At 33.1% G+C, this 14,977-nt stretch overlaps 1 protein-coding gene across 6 annotated transcripts in view; it reads right to left on the bottom strand.

Annotated features, from left to right (window-relative positions):
* RAPGEF2 (Rap guanine nucleotide exchange factor 2) overlaps positions 1-14,977 on the bottom strand; it is a 287,869-nt gene that overhangs the window by 250,838 nt on the left and 22,054 nt on the right. The gene's annotated exons all lie outside the window — the stretch shown is intronic.

The following is a 14,977-nucleotide window of genomic DNA, read 5'->3' as shown; positions in this document are numbered from 1 at the left end:
AAAACAGCCCAGAGATTTGAATCCTGTTCTAGCCATTTAGCTTCTATAGTGATTCTGCACAGCTTTTCCTCTCTTAAATCCAATTGACTGGCAAGTCATAGATATGATTACCTTCCTGACGTCTTGGTTCTCTTTCAAGAACAAAGGACAAATAACAACAATGCAATAATACAAGTCAGTCAGTCACTTCACTGAATGTGCACTGCATTGAATAATAAGTATATATTGGTGCATATCCTACACAGGATCTACTACCAATTAAAAAATACCTTATAGGAATACTCTGATAATACATTAAAAGACTATTTCTATTCAATTTACAGCAGAAGGCAAAATTTAAAGCAATTTACAACAAAAGAAAGAAAACACTCTGTAAATATATAATCTACATAAGATTTCAATTACCAGTAAAAGATATCTTGTAAAATGTTTACTTTTTTTAAAGATGTTTAATTTTTAACACAATAGTTAAGTTTTTCCTAACCCCAACACCCTAGTTAATACAAGAAACTATGAAATGGAAGAAATAGTACAAAACAATTTAAAAGCATGCTAAAAAGAAAGAATTAGGTAGGAAACTAAAATAGGAAAATTAGGACATTGCTTACATTTCTGAAATTGATTTTTCTCTACATTAAGGTTACTTATTCATTTACAGTTCAAATGTAATCATTTCTTTTCCCTCCCCACCCTCAAAGAATAAGAACTGTGTCTTTATCTTTAAATTGGAATAAACACAAAAATAAGCATTCATTCTTCGAGAAGAGACCCCATGTATATCAATAGACCAGCAGGAGAAAAGTTGTAAGTCTGCATTTAAACACATAAAGATTCTTCAAAACTTGTCAGTCACAAAATCTGAAAGCAGCATTTAAGAGATTCCCTTTTCTCCTACCCTTAGGTTCTGTTACAGAATTACTATAATTCCTTAAAATCTCAAGTTGAAATCTCAGCAACCTAAAGAAAATGCTATAGTTAATATCCACACACAAACTTGTCATACACATTGGTCATAACAAATTTTGAAACACTAATGAATTCCATCATCTTTTCTGAGAAGTTAGGGCGTTCTCAGTTCTGGTCAAATTCTCATCTGACAGATATCACTCTGAAGGGTAATCATGCAGCAAAGCAATAAAGTAGGACAATTTATTTGAAGCCAACCTTGGAAAAGGCAACAACAGCAACTACTTTATTTTATTGTACAATTCACTAATTCTAATTTCAAAGACTTTGTCAATCCAAAACAGGTTCTTGCCATTAATCCTTCCCCTTGCAGTGCAGTCTCTAGCTTCTATAGCTAGTAATGACCAAGGGAACCAAGATCACAAACCCAGCTCCTGGTAGCCACTGCAGAGTAAAGAGTTCAAAGGTAATTCTTTTCATCATTTCCCCAAAGACTACCAAAGAAATTGATATTGAAACCTAATTTGGAGAATCAGAACCTCTAAAAAAAAAGATTCTCACCCTTCAGTCCATTAATTTGTTTAACAAACCTAAAGAAATAAACATAGATGCATATGTGCATGTATACATATGTACATATGCATAAGAGTACACATACATATAGATGTGTGCATGTATACATGCATATAAATACATGCATAAATATGTGGGTGTGTATATATGTATATACATTTAGTAAATTCAACATAGTTTACTTTGCAAACTTATTTTAATTGTGTATTCAAAAACAGTTTTCTGAGAAGAGGTTCATGGATCACACTAGACTGTCAAAAGGTCAAGGGAACTTGCTCTAAAAACTTTTTCAGCAATCACTCTTACCATTAGAGGATTCTATCACTCATATTTGGGATAGCCTACAAAGTATTATTTGCCACTCCTCTGAAGATGCCAAAATCAAAAGGCTTCCAAGTTGATTTGTTACTTTGTATTCCCCTTTTCAGCTGGCAGAAACTGTTAAGAGTGCCATCCAAGACTCCCTTTCTAGTCTTTATATATAATTTCCAAAAACAGGTTAAGAATTAAAAGTAATGACTAAAAGACAACTCCAGTGATGATCCAAAGAAAGAATAGTAGGAGTCAGAGGACCTGGGTTTAAAACTTATATAACACCCATGTGAATTAGGGCCAATCACTTAACCTCCCTGAGTCACCTTTCCACATCTGTAAAATAAGGGTGCTGAGCTAAATACTCCAGTACTAGGTATTCTGAGATACCCTGAAGGTCAAAAATCTATAATCCTATAGGATCTAGTCCTGAACTCATCCAATCAAGTCAACAAGTATTTATTAAGTAATTTGCTAAGAAGTGCTGGGGATACAAAATAAAGAAGGAAAAAAGGCCCTCATCTCAAAGAACTCAGTCTAATGGAGAAGACAACATACAAACTACCATGTGCCATGCCAGATAAACTGGAGCAGTCTCAGAAGGAAGGCACTTGCATTAAGGGGATATTGAGAACAGCTTATTCCAGAAGGTGAAATTTTAGTTCCAATCTGAAGGAAGTCAGGGAAACCAGATGGCACAGATGAGGGGAGAGAGAATTCCAAGCACAGGGAACACTCAGTGAAAATGCAGAATTGTTTTGTGTGAGAAAGAGCAAAAGGAAGGTGGAAGAAGACTGGAAAGCAAGGAAAGAGGCAGGTTGTTATATGTTTTAAAAGATAAACAGATTTTATATTTTATCCTTGAAAGCGTTTGAAGGATAGTCTCATGAAAGAAATATTAAACTTTTAGTGCTTGGCCCCAGAACAAAAAACAAATTCAAAGAGTATATGTTGGCTAATGAAGATTTGTTTGGGAAGTCAGAGGGAAAATAAGTAGAGCAATGCACTTTCAGGCAGCTCTACTCTCTCTTCAGGGCTCATACTGCTAAAAAAATTTAAAAAAAAAAAGTTGTAAGTAACCAATTATATTAAGTCTTCTATTAAGACAGAAGACCATTAGGATTTAATAACTGCTATGCTACCAAAACTCTGGAGGACCCGTTATCAGACTTGCCCAAATATCACCAAATGACTCCTGGGCCTTGCCAACCAATACCTTAATAAATGTTTTTCCCCCCATTCATTCACATTAGCTGTCCCTTACAACTCACATTTTGGGCTGCTGGGACAAACCAAAAACCAAAACAAGCTGTACTAATCTGTTGAACTTGGAAGCAATTTTAAAAAGTGAACTTCAAATTAATCCCCCAGTAGCTCTAAATCTTTCCATTTCTAAAGGAAAGGAATGGATCAAACTATTCTTAATGAAACCAAAGGAAGATCAAAAATAATGTTTTATTTCATTCAAATTCCTATACAATTTGATAATGCCCAAATATGCATTAGAATTTATGCCTTCCATGTTTTAAGTTACCTTGTTAATTATATTCTATCTAAAGCAAAAGTGGAAGTATAATCAGTACAATCTGAAAAACCTAAAAAAAAAAAATAAAAAATATATATATGTGTGTGTATATGTATATGTATATATATACCACATATTTTAAAGGTTCTATCTTTACTAATGGTTATCAATCTTTTTCAGTTCCTCTACCTCTTGACTTTCAGTAAACCTTTTATTTTTCCTATTCCATAAGAAAAGAAATTCTGGAGTTTATCATATATATATGCACATTAAATAGAGAATATAGATTAATTAATTTTAAAGGAAACCTAGTTTGATATATTATAATATTTTCCCTCTAATATTATTACCTTTGGAATATTTCAATAGAATCATAATTATTTATAAAATAGTCCCCATACCTCCAAGAGAATTGGAAGCACTTGGGGGTTTTGTGTGTGTGTGTGTATTCTTTGGAAAGTTATTACACCAAATTCAGACAAGCTATAACTCTTATTCAATCTTATTATTATTAAAAATGATAATCAAATTATACTGGAAATACACCTGAGTTCATATATCCACATTCAAAATTGATACTGTGATGATAGACTTCAGGGGGGAAAAAAAAGCAGGGAAGGGAGAATCCACAATATTGTATATCTGTGTTGCATGATACTGTCTTCTGAATTATGTAGCTAATATTCATGCAAATTTTATTGTTGGTGCTATTGTTATTCAGTAATTCAGTCCTGTCCAATTTTTCTTGACCTCATGGACCATAGCACACCCTTTTGTCCTCCACATCTCTCAAAGTCTGTCCAAGTTCATTTTGTTTTTCCCATAATACTATTTATCCATCATTGTCTGCCATCCCCCCTTTCCTTTTGCCTTAAATCTTTCCCAATATTAGCGTCTTCTCATTAAGTTGTCACTTCACACAAGAAAATTCTATAGACAATTCATGCAAATATAATTTTATAAATATCCTGTAAAATTCTCTAAAATTCTCTTTATAAATTCAATTTAGAAAATAATGCAAAAGTTTTACATATGGAAATATTTCCCTACCATAAAGTATTTCTGAAAGCTCAGTAAGTACTTTCAGTAAGGTTTCTTTGCTTGAAGAGAAAAGGATCAAAATTATTCAACATACTTTGGCGTCAATCAGTTTTCACACAATGGTTTTTTGAAATCTGAGAATGATTTACATTGAGTTCTTTGGAAAACTAACCTGAAGACTTTGACATCTAAAAGGATACAGAAAAGGATTAATTGGACAAGCAAATAAAAAAAAAAATTCAAAAACATAGGTTTACTATCTTGCAGATGCTTTTAGAAAAAGAACAGTCTTTTAACCACTCTTAGAATCAAAATGCTACACTCTAATCTCTTATCTTTAAAATGCCTTCCTAGTTTCTTTGGTATGAATAGCATAATTTGACAACACTACAGATCACCAAAATAAATTGCTAGAATCAAACCCCCAGAAAGAAAAGTTCTAAATAGGCATAATCCATTTCTTGCCTCATTAATACATATTGAAAGATAATATTAGCATCACTATTCTACCAGTACTCAAAATACAGCAATCCTGATATTCTAACAAAGGCTTTAGCACTAACTTGGCCTTCACTTGATTTCAACAGGTCATAATGATGCTAAAGTAAAATGAGAATAATTACCTCTTTACCTTACCAGACAGTTCTAGCAACTTGGATTTATAACATGCCCTAATGTTTTGAGTCAAAATAATGACGCATTTGAAATTCCTTAAAACATGAAACAATAGAGATAACTTTGTTCAATGTTCTGATAGCAAACAAGGCATAAAACCAAGATTATATTTGACAAAAGGGTTTGTCAAAGACCCAGAAAACATCCAGAACAGAGTCCAAATGAAAGAAAAATTCTTCCAAATACTCATTTGCTAACATTGTCCTAGTGACATCAAACCTTAAAATAACAGCTGGAACTCTGAAATAGATCCATAATTACCCAAACTTTAAAATAACCATTTAACCAGTAAAAACTAAGTGGATGATGAATGTTTTTCATCCAGCCATGACATGCAACTAGATGGATAGATAACCATAAAGCTTATACACCACAAACTGATATTTCAGATGACTAATGAACTAGATCTGACAGAGAGAAGGAGAGAGAAAATTGTTTAGATTGCCTTTGGGAAACTGCACATTGATTTTACTGACCCCCAAGTTTCTCTCTGAAACAAAAGCCCACCTTTCTGATACTAATATTATTCCAGTTATATAGCATTGAAGCAAAACATGGAATTCTAAGGTTTCTGAAGAATTAAAATTGAGGGTAACCTTAGGCTAATGGATAAATTCATGGTAGATATGAAAAGACTATATCATATCACCAAGAAGGGTGAAGCTACACTACTTTTTGGCTATCATTAAGGGGAGAGACTTGAGAGAAGTAGATGAGTCAGGAACATTGCAAGTCTGGCACTACCTCTATTAGTACTACTAATTAGCTGTATTAGTACTACTATAAGGGGGAGACTTGAGAGAGGTAGTTGAGTCAGGAACATAGCAAATCCAGCACTAGCTCTATTAGTATCATATAAAGTCAAGAGACCTAGAGAGAAGCCCCTAGTATACCACATAGACTTCTGTAGCAATTTATTTTCAGACAAAGACACACAAAAGTCACAAAAAAGCTGTGGAGGAAGTGTGATGAGAACTGTGAAAAAGATAATGATGGTGATATAATGATATCTATTAAAATCTCAATTGCCCCTAGGTGGCTGATAAAAACAGAAGCTGTCTCCATCTAGTACATCTTCCCCAATGAATAAACTGAGGCCAAAATAGATTGTAGCTACCCCAAAGCTACATGCCTGATTAGTCAGAGTAAAAAAACTAGAAACCAGGTCTCCCAATTCCAGGGCTATTGCTCTTTCCATTAAAATGCAATGATTTTTTTCATCTCTTGATGAAAAGAATAAAAGTAAAGATGTGGAAAAGTGAATTCTTAATCTAAATGTCTCAAGTAAGCGAAGGGGAAAAGAGGGCTTTACTGACATTTTAAATATAACAACATTCAAAATCATCAGGGAGAAATACTGACAACCAAAACCAAAACACTTAATATGTTTGATGGGTGATAGAAAATGCTTACAAGTTAAAAAGAGGTATAACAAATTAAATGTATTTAAATTTTTTTCAAGTAACTTTAGTCATAAAATATAAACCTGGAAAAAAAAAAACTAAGGGGTACAGAGGCTTATATATTGGGATCCAAACTGGGTCAGAGTTTAGTTGTTTAAAACACATGCAAAAGGACAGATGTTAAGCAATGTGGAATTACTCTCTTCTCATTTCTCATTTATCTTTCTTCCTCTGAATACCTTCATCCAGCTGGGTAAGGATGATGGATTGCTTGACTCCAAGCTTGCAAAGATTTACAGGGAATGTTGTGTGTGTGTTTTCCCTTTTTGCTATGGCATATTTTGTTTCAGGCAATTTGAGGGCAGATATAATTTTACTGAAAATTGATTCAATATGTTTAGCACTGTTAAAATCAACTCCCTTCCTAAATGAATCACATTATTAAAAATATCAGTGCATAAAATACTGCAGGTGTTGCTTAAAGAAACTTTTAACTATACTCATCCATATATTTTATATACATATGTACAGATAGACATACAGAGAATAATACTAGGGAAAGTTTATTCATTTATTATTCTAAGTATTCAACTCAGTTCCTATTGAGATGCGTCATCAGGGCAGGGGAAGTGACCCTGGGTTTTCAAGGCTATCAAACTGGAGAGGATTCAAGTAGAAATCCAAAGATTAACTACATGGCTGCTATCCAAAGACCAGTCTAGCTAAAGTCAAAAAAACTCATCTGAAAATTGGCATAAGGTGATGGATTTTTCAGGCCCCACCTCTATAATTCTCAGAGACCATAACTAAGTTATAGAAGGGGCACACTCTGGATTAGTGAAAGGATAACCCAAAAACCCAATGAATTTACAAAAGTAACTTAAGTATTATTCCAAAAAGGAAAACTCCCAGAGTACATGGGGAGTTGAGTAAAAATGGTACCAAGAGCACATGACTGATGTGCCCTGATTTCTTTTGTCATAACTTTTCAAATCATTCCAACAAGCATTTACTAAGTGCCTATGTTATGTGTCCCCTAGATAGTCAATAAGCATTTATAAAGTAAGTGCCCACTATGTGGCTGGCATTGTGATAAGCACTGGGTTCACTGTGTTAAAACAAAAAAAAATCTTCTTTCTACATACATCATGTCTACCTTATTAAGCAATTCAATTCACATTATATACAAGATTATATGTAACATAATGGTTAAGATTAAATGGCAAAATGACATAACCAAAAGCAATATCAGTCAAACCATTAAAAAAGTAACCATTCTCCATAGACAAACCAATCAGAAAATATGTAGAATCAGAGAAATACCATAAGATTTAGCTCCAGAAAGGCCATCTAGTACAATCCCAACATTTTGTAGATGAGGAAACACAGTAAGGGAAGTTAAGTAATTTACTTGCCCAAAGTTACATAGGTAATAAATTGGGCAAGAGAACCAGGATTCAAAACTAAATCCAATATTCTTTCTGCTATGCTATGTTGCCTTATAGAGTTGGACAGGACTGTGAATGACACCTAAAATCCAACTCAAAAACAAATAACTCAACTTGTAAATAAAGTGGGGAATGGTTAAACAAAATGTAGCCTAAGAAAAGAATGTTATTAGATTGTATCTAGGATATACTGTGACATATTTAAAATGTATAGGACTACATGCCATCTGGGGGAGGGAGGGGAAAAATCAGAACAGAAGTAAGTGCAAGGGATAATGTTGTAAAAAAATTATCCTGGCATGGGTTCTGTCAATAAAAAGTTATAATTATTAAAAATAAAATAAAATAAATTTTTAAAAAGAATGTAATTATACCATAAGCAACAGTTAAAATGAGGAACTCAGAGAATATGAAAAGATTTTTATGAATTGTTGCACAGTTAGTTGACTTAAGCAGGAAACATACAACACATTACACCATAATGTTACTAAAATCACTAATAGGCAGTCAAACTTATATGATCTGCAAAGACCAATCTTACTCCGCAGTTTTCTTTATTATAAGTGAGAGTCCAGGTGAGGGAAAAGGGAAGTGGAGCTTTTTGGGTATATCAGGAAATGATTCTTTTGTGAAAAACAAAAAGTACCAAACTTTCTAAAGAAACAATAAATTAAACTCTCTCTCTCTTACCTCCCCCCTTTCCCTCTCTCTCTCTCTTCCTGTCCCTCTCCCTCTCTCAAACCCAAAAAAGGTTAAGTGACTTGCCCAATCTCATTACTGGCAGCTGGTCTAGAATTCAAGTCTTTGAACTCACAGCCTTGTGATCTTTCCATGACATCATGCTATGAAATGAAAAAACTACAAAGAGTCAGGTAAAACACACCCTTAAAAAGACCCACACACTGAAACATGGTTTCAAACATAGTTTCTAGCTCAAATCATACCTTCTAGAAAAGTGTTCCTCAGGCTATACTGATTATGTTTGTCTCCCTTTTTTAAACAAGGACATCACTATACCACTCATTTTAGTATTTAATGTGTCCAATCTTAGATAATTATCTATTATTTTACTACTGAGAGGAAGTTTAAACAAAAAGTCCCTTGAGAGCAAAAAACATGTCTCTTACTTCTCTGCATCTACCATAATGGTAGCTAACACACAGTTGAAGATAAACAAACATAATCTGAAGTACTGTTATGAAACAGAAGCAAAAAACATATCTGGTTGGCTACAAAAGATTTTCTTTTCGAAGGAACACTTTAAGATTTAAGATAAAGATTACAGAGACCTTCAAAGGACATTCTTTAGAAGCACAAGCTGTAGTAGAAAGCACTTGAGAACATATCTTGTTTTTTCCTTCAAAATGGCTTTATCTTTCGCCTGCAAATTGAGCATGCACCCAGGAAAAAAAATCTCTGCAAAGGATGTCATCTTGAACCACAAAGGATAAAAAATAAATGAAGTACCTCATACAATTTTCATTTCATTTATGATCCAGAGACACTTACAGTTTCTCACACATGGAGTCTCCATGACTCATCCCTCAATGTCCTTCATGTTCTCTCCCTCCTAGCAGATCATCACTATGTAAGAGATCTTTTCCAATTGTCCTCTTCCCTCATGGGTAGTGCCTTCTAAGATTACTTTGCAATTATACCGTATATATCTAGTTTGAACATAATTGTTACATGCTGTCTTTCTTACTAGATTGTGAGTTCCTTGAGGGCAGAAACTGCCTTTGCTTTTCTTTATATCCCAGTGGTAACACATAGTAAGCACAATTTTCATGCTGTTCAGCCATTTCAGTTGTGTTCGATTCTTCATGGCAAATCTACTAGAGAAGTTGCCATTTTCCTCTACAACTCATTTTACAGATGAGAAAACTAAAGCAAACAGGGCTAAGTGACTTTTTCAGGGTCACACAGCTAGTGTCTGAGGACAAATTTTAATTCACATCTTTCTGATTCCAGGCCTGACATTCTATCTACTTGTGCCACCTAAAGTATATGCTTAATAAATGTTTGTTGATTGACTGACTTTATAAATCAAAAAGTTATTCTATATAAAGTTCTCTGTAAACCATACTACATAGACACTGTCTATTAGATGATGTAGTGGTGATGGTGGCAATAGTCTATAATAATAATAATAAAATTAAAATAAAATAAAATTTAAAAAATTAAAAAATAATAATAAAAATTTTACCCTATTTGCTTATATGGCTGTCAGAGGAAGACCAGCAGTAACATTTCAAAAGTTAACCAGAAAGTGATGGTGATTATTTTTTTTGGATATAGCAACTCATAAAGCCCATCTGTCATAGAATGAAGAACTTACAGTTTTGTCTCTATAGAAGGAATATCCAGTCAGATAAGTACTAATGAGGATATAGTGGATTTCTTTAATAAATATTAAAAATCATTTTTTAAAAAGCATTAACTTTAGTGGTTTCACCCAAAGCATGACATTCTTCCAAAAATATGTATGTTTTGCTATTGGTGTGGCTGGTTAAAGGGGTGACCTACTAGAAGCATAGTCTTTTCCGTTCTACATGCTGATAGAATCAATGTGGTAGGCTACTAAAACATATTTCCTTAATGAATATATTTTAAGGTTTTGTTTTGTGGCTCCCAAGAGGTAATAGTTTTTAAAGATATATTTCCATGAAGACTATAAAAGGCACATAGCATGTGCTTCCCATAGCATCAATCATTTTATACCTGTGACAAACAACTTTTATAGCTGTGACAATTTCATTAAGAAATCATTATTTCCAGATGTAACTTTAATTTTCAGTTATTGTACATCACCGTGATTTTTGACATATGAAAGATTATATAATAAAGAATTTTCTTGCTTGTAAGGCGGATGGCTCCTTCTAAAAACAAATTAAGGCATTAAGTTTCTAAAAATAAAGATGACCAGAGTATTATCATTCTCCCTTGTTCATTAATGGATTTCATATTGTCACATAAGCAAAGACTCAAAAGAGGACCTACCAAAAGAGTGTCAATTATGTGTAAAAGAGGATTAAATTAATCCTGTAATCACAGAAAAAAACAATAAACCAAAGTCACAATTAAGTTCCATGATAACTAAAAACATATTCCACATATATTCATTGTACTATTATTTGCATAATGCTAAACTTGGGAATATATACAAAATTAAGCATGTTTTAATTTTTCAAAATGATCACAGTAGTGAGTACCTACAATTTAAAAACATAAAAATGAAGACTTGTTAAAAGTTTGATTTGTTTTTTAAACAAAATTGGTGAATGCAATTTAGCAAAAGGAAGTTCTCATGTGCCAAAACAAAAGATTATTTAACACTTTAAAAGGGGAGGAAGATAGAAGGGTTTGGCTTCAATTAAGAGTTCATGATTATTATTTTAACAGACCTCAATTTTCAGTTAGACAGAAAAAGTTCATTATCCCTCCAGTCTGAAAGCTTTGAACAGGTCCTATATTGAATATAAATTAACCACAAATTAATCCCTAAATTGGAAGAAACCTCAAAATACAAATTGTACCTGAAGAGAAATTTATTCATTCTTTCAAAAAGAGAGATGGATTTTTGCCTAAATATGGAAAAAAAGGATTAGAGGAAACAAATTTTGATTTTCTAAAATTTGAAAATTCTTTATATCTGCAAAAGCAGCTAGAATGTGAAGACAAACAATCTACAGAGGGAAAGGGAAGAAACTTTGCAGTAAATTGCTTTAAAAGAATATCAATGTCTGAGAATAGAGGAAATTGATACAAACACACAAAAACAAGACAAATTCAATAATACAGAATCATAAGTTATCAAAACCAGATGAAAAAGATGCTCCAAATCACTAATAATCAACTCTTGAGGTGCTAACTAATCCATCAATTTGATGATAACAAAAAAGAGAGAGAGACAGAGAAACAGACAGACAGACACATGATAAGTGTTTGAAAGGGCCATGAGAAAGAAGAAAATAAACATTTAACAAGTGTCTACTATGTGCTAGGCACTAGATGATGCAGTGGATAGAGCACTAGGTCTGGAGTCAGAAAGAAATGAGTTCAAATTCAGTCTCAGACACTTACTATATGTTTGAACCTGGGCAAGTTAATTAACTCTATTTGCCTCCTTTCCTCCTCAGTAAAATGAGCTGGAGAAGGAAATGACAAATCACATCTTTGCCAAGAAAATCCCAAATGCACAAAACGAGTTTGACATAATTAAAAAACAACTGAACAATTTATGCCAGGAATTGGCTAAACTCTTTACAAATAATATCTCATTTAATCCTCCAACAATCCTGAGGTAGGTGCTAATATTTTACAGCTAGAGAAACTGAAACAGAGTTAAATGACTTTCCCAGAGTCCCAGAACTAGTATCTAAGATTGCATTGGAACTCAGGTCTTCTAAGTCCAGGTTCAGTGCTCTAGCCATTGAACCAGTCACCTAAAAGACTGCTTGTCCAGCTATTCAGGAAAACAATTTAGAAATATGAGAAAGAAGTCCTTAAACTGTATATACCCATTGACTCAAAAATGGGTCAGAGGGAAAGGATCCACACACACAAATATTCATAGCAAAACTGGACAAGAGAATTCTGTCATAATTCAATACCTTTACCTACCTGAGCAAACACAGTATTTTCCATCTATCCCTGTGCAACACTGTACATATGATTTCGATTCTATTTCTCTAGCTTGAGAAACCAGTCACCTTTACACCAAGTAGAGGCAGCCTTCATCTACATAACCATTATTTTTCTTTGGCCTTTTTGTAACAGGTGAAGACAGAATCAAGAGTTTAACAACCTAAAAGTTCTAATAAAGAGGCAAGCAAAGAATTGTATTGACAGACCTTTTCTGGAAGCAAAAGGACATCCAGCATTTCTCAGAGTTATTTTCCCTTTATTTAAAAAAGAAAACTCTTTATTCATAGTAATTGTGTAAAAAAAATTCACAGTGTAAAATCTTGTCAAAAGGAAAAGAAATAAGATTAGTGAAAGTACACATTCTTATTTCAAACACTTTAGAAACTTCCCTTAATTACAAATCCTTTATTAAAACAGATTCCCTAAACATGTTACCAGGTAACATTTTTCTACTTCATCTGGTGACTGATGCAAATTTAAACTATAAAAAACTACTATTTTAGAAAGCTATAATTTAGACTTTTCACCAACCTCAGTCCCATAACCTTGTCTGAATTAAGCAAGTTTTGCTATCATACCAATACCATTGTCCCCCACTCTCAAAAAACATGGCAATTATGTGTACTTATGAATGGGGGGGGAGGGTAAGAAAGCCATATTAGGAAGAAGAATTTTTCACCAGAAGGGCAATTATGTAATTACTCTGAAAATATTTTCTGTTACAATATGTCCTAAACAGCCCTGGAAAATTATCTTCTTCAGGAATTAAAAAGCCTCAGTTTTCTCATCTGTAAAATGACATTTTCAACCTAAATCATCTTTAAAGTCACTTTCAGCTCTAAGATGTTGATTCTATGATTCGTATTTTCTATGATAACAAAAACCTAAGCCAGGGGAAAAAATACTCATTAAAGGTAAGCTCCCTCAAAACGTCAAATCAAGTTGAAGACAATGAAGTTAACTAGAAAATGGAAACATCATCCTCAAATATCCTTTTCCTATTTGCCAAGTATATAATTCAAAAAAATCACGTTACACTTAGCTGGATGGATGGTAGTAATTAAACACGTCATATCTTTCACCTTTAAAATGTTTTGTAATCATAATACCCCTACAAGTTAACTGTATCTTCCCTGGCCATCTCCATGATCCATGAGCTTATAGCTAGTACTTCCAGTAGAAGTCTCATTCTATCAGGATATATAAGCTTCAGAAGTGAAGCTTATATATCAAAAGGATGAAGGAAATAAAATAATCCTGAATATAGTTATTCAGGCAATGACCTGGGTTCTGAAAGAACTACTGCTATATTAGCAAAACCCAAGTTATAGCAAGTCTTAACAAGCTACCAAAATTGAAGGCAAGGGCGCTGCAATCAATTGTCTTTTAGCCACATTCAAAGTCAAAGAATCTTACATCCAAACCAACAGGAAATAGATATATTCATACACATAAGTATAAGCACATATATACATCCTAAATATACATGTATTATATATACTCACAGCAACTCCTAAAGATGAAGGAGCAGGGACTAGGTGAGTGAAGGACTTATCACATCACTTAAGTAATAGATTTTAAAAAATCAAATTACAGATTTCAATAAGTAGTTAGAACTTTTGCTTTTGGTAAACAATGAAATAAGGAAGAGCAGCATGATGTATTGGAAAGATATCCTAAAGTTGAATCTCAAACTTGCTTTCTGAACCCATAATTCAAAATTAATTGAGACTCAATTTCCTTTTTATATCTAGGCTATACTAGATCTTTAACATCTTTTCCCTCTCTAAATCTTATACACACACATATGTATATGTATACATATATGTACACATACATATGTACACGTATATATAGGCTATCTATACATACATGCTTATATGTATTTGTATTTATTTATATCATCTGCTACTATCTATGAGAGCATTCTTCCCATCTCAAGATGACTTAACATTTATGTTATCATGACTTCCTGAATCAAAGAAAAAAAATTCTTGCTCTATTTATTTTAACAAATAATTCTATTCCTTCCTACTTCATCAATGAGCTACTCTATCAATCTCTTCAACATCTTCATAATCTGGGTTTTTTTTCCCTTTTCTTCACTGGGAGGAGAGGAGAAGAAGCAGCCTTCCTTTTGATCCTTTTTTCCCCTTTAGTTACTATCAGAGTTGCCCTTCATTGTCCAGAAATCTAAAGCCAAGTATTCTATGCCCGAATCCTCTTCTTTCCCACTACTTATTCTTTCCCTATAAGTTGACTAGCGTCATTCTATTCAAACTGCACTCAAAAGTGAGCAACACATTTTTCCCCACTGATGGGAATTATGTCAATTTTAAATTTTAGCTCAATATGATGTTTCATGATAATATAAAAATTGTCTTAAAAAATCTATTACACTGGAAACATACAAGCAAGTGATACTTCTGAAAAGTAGACAAAAGATT

The sequence above is a fragment of the Sarcophilus harrisii genome, chromosome 6, assembly GCF_902635505.1.
Source record: "Sarcophilus harrisii chromosome 6, mSarHar1.11, whole genome shotgun sequence".
Taxonomy (NCBI): Eukaryota; Metazoa; Chordata; class Mammalia; order Dasyuromorphia; family Dasyuridae; genus Sarcophilus; species Sarcophilus harrisii.
This window is presented reverse-complemented; position numbering and strand designations above follow the sequence as displayed.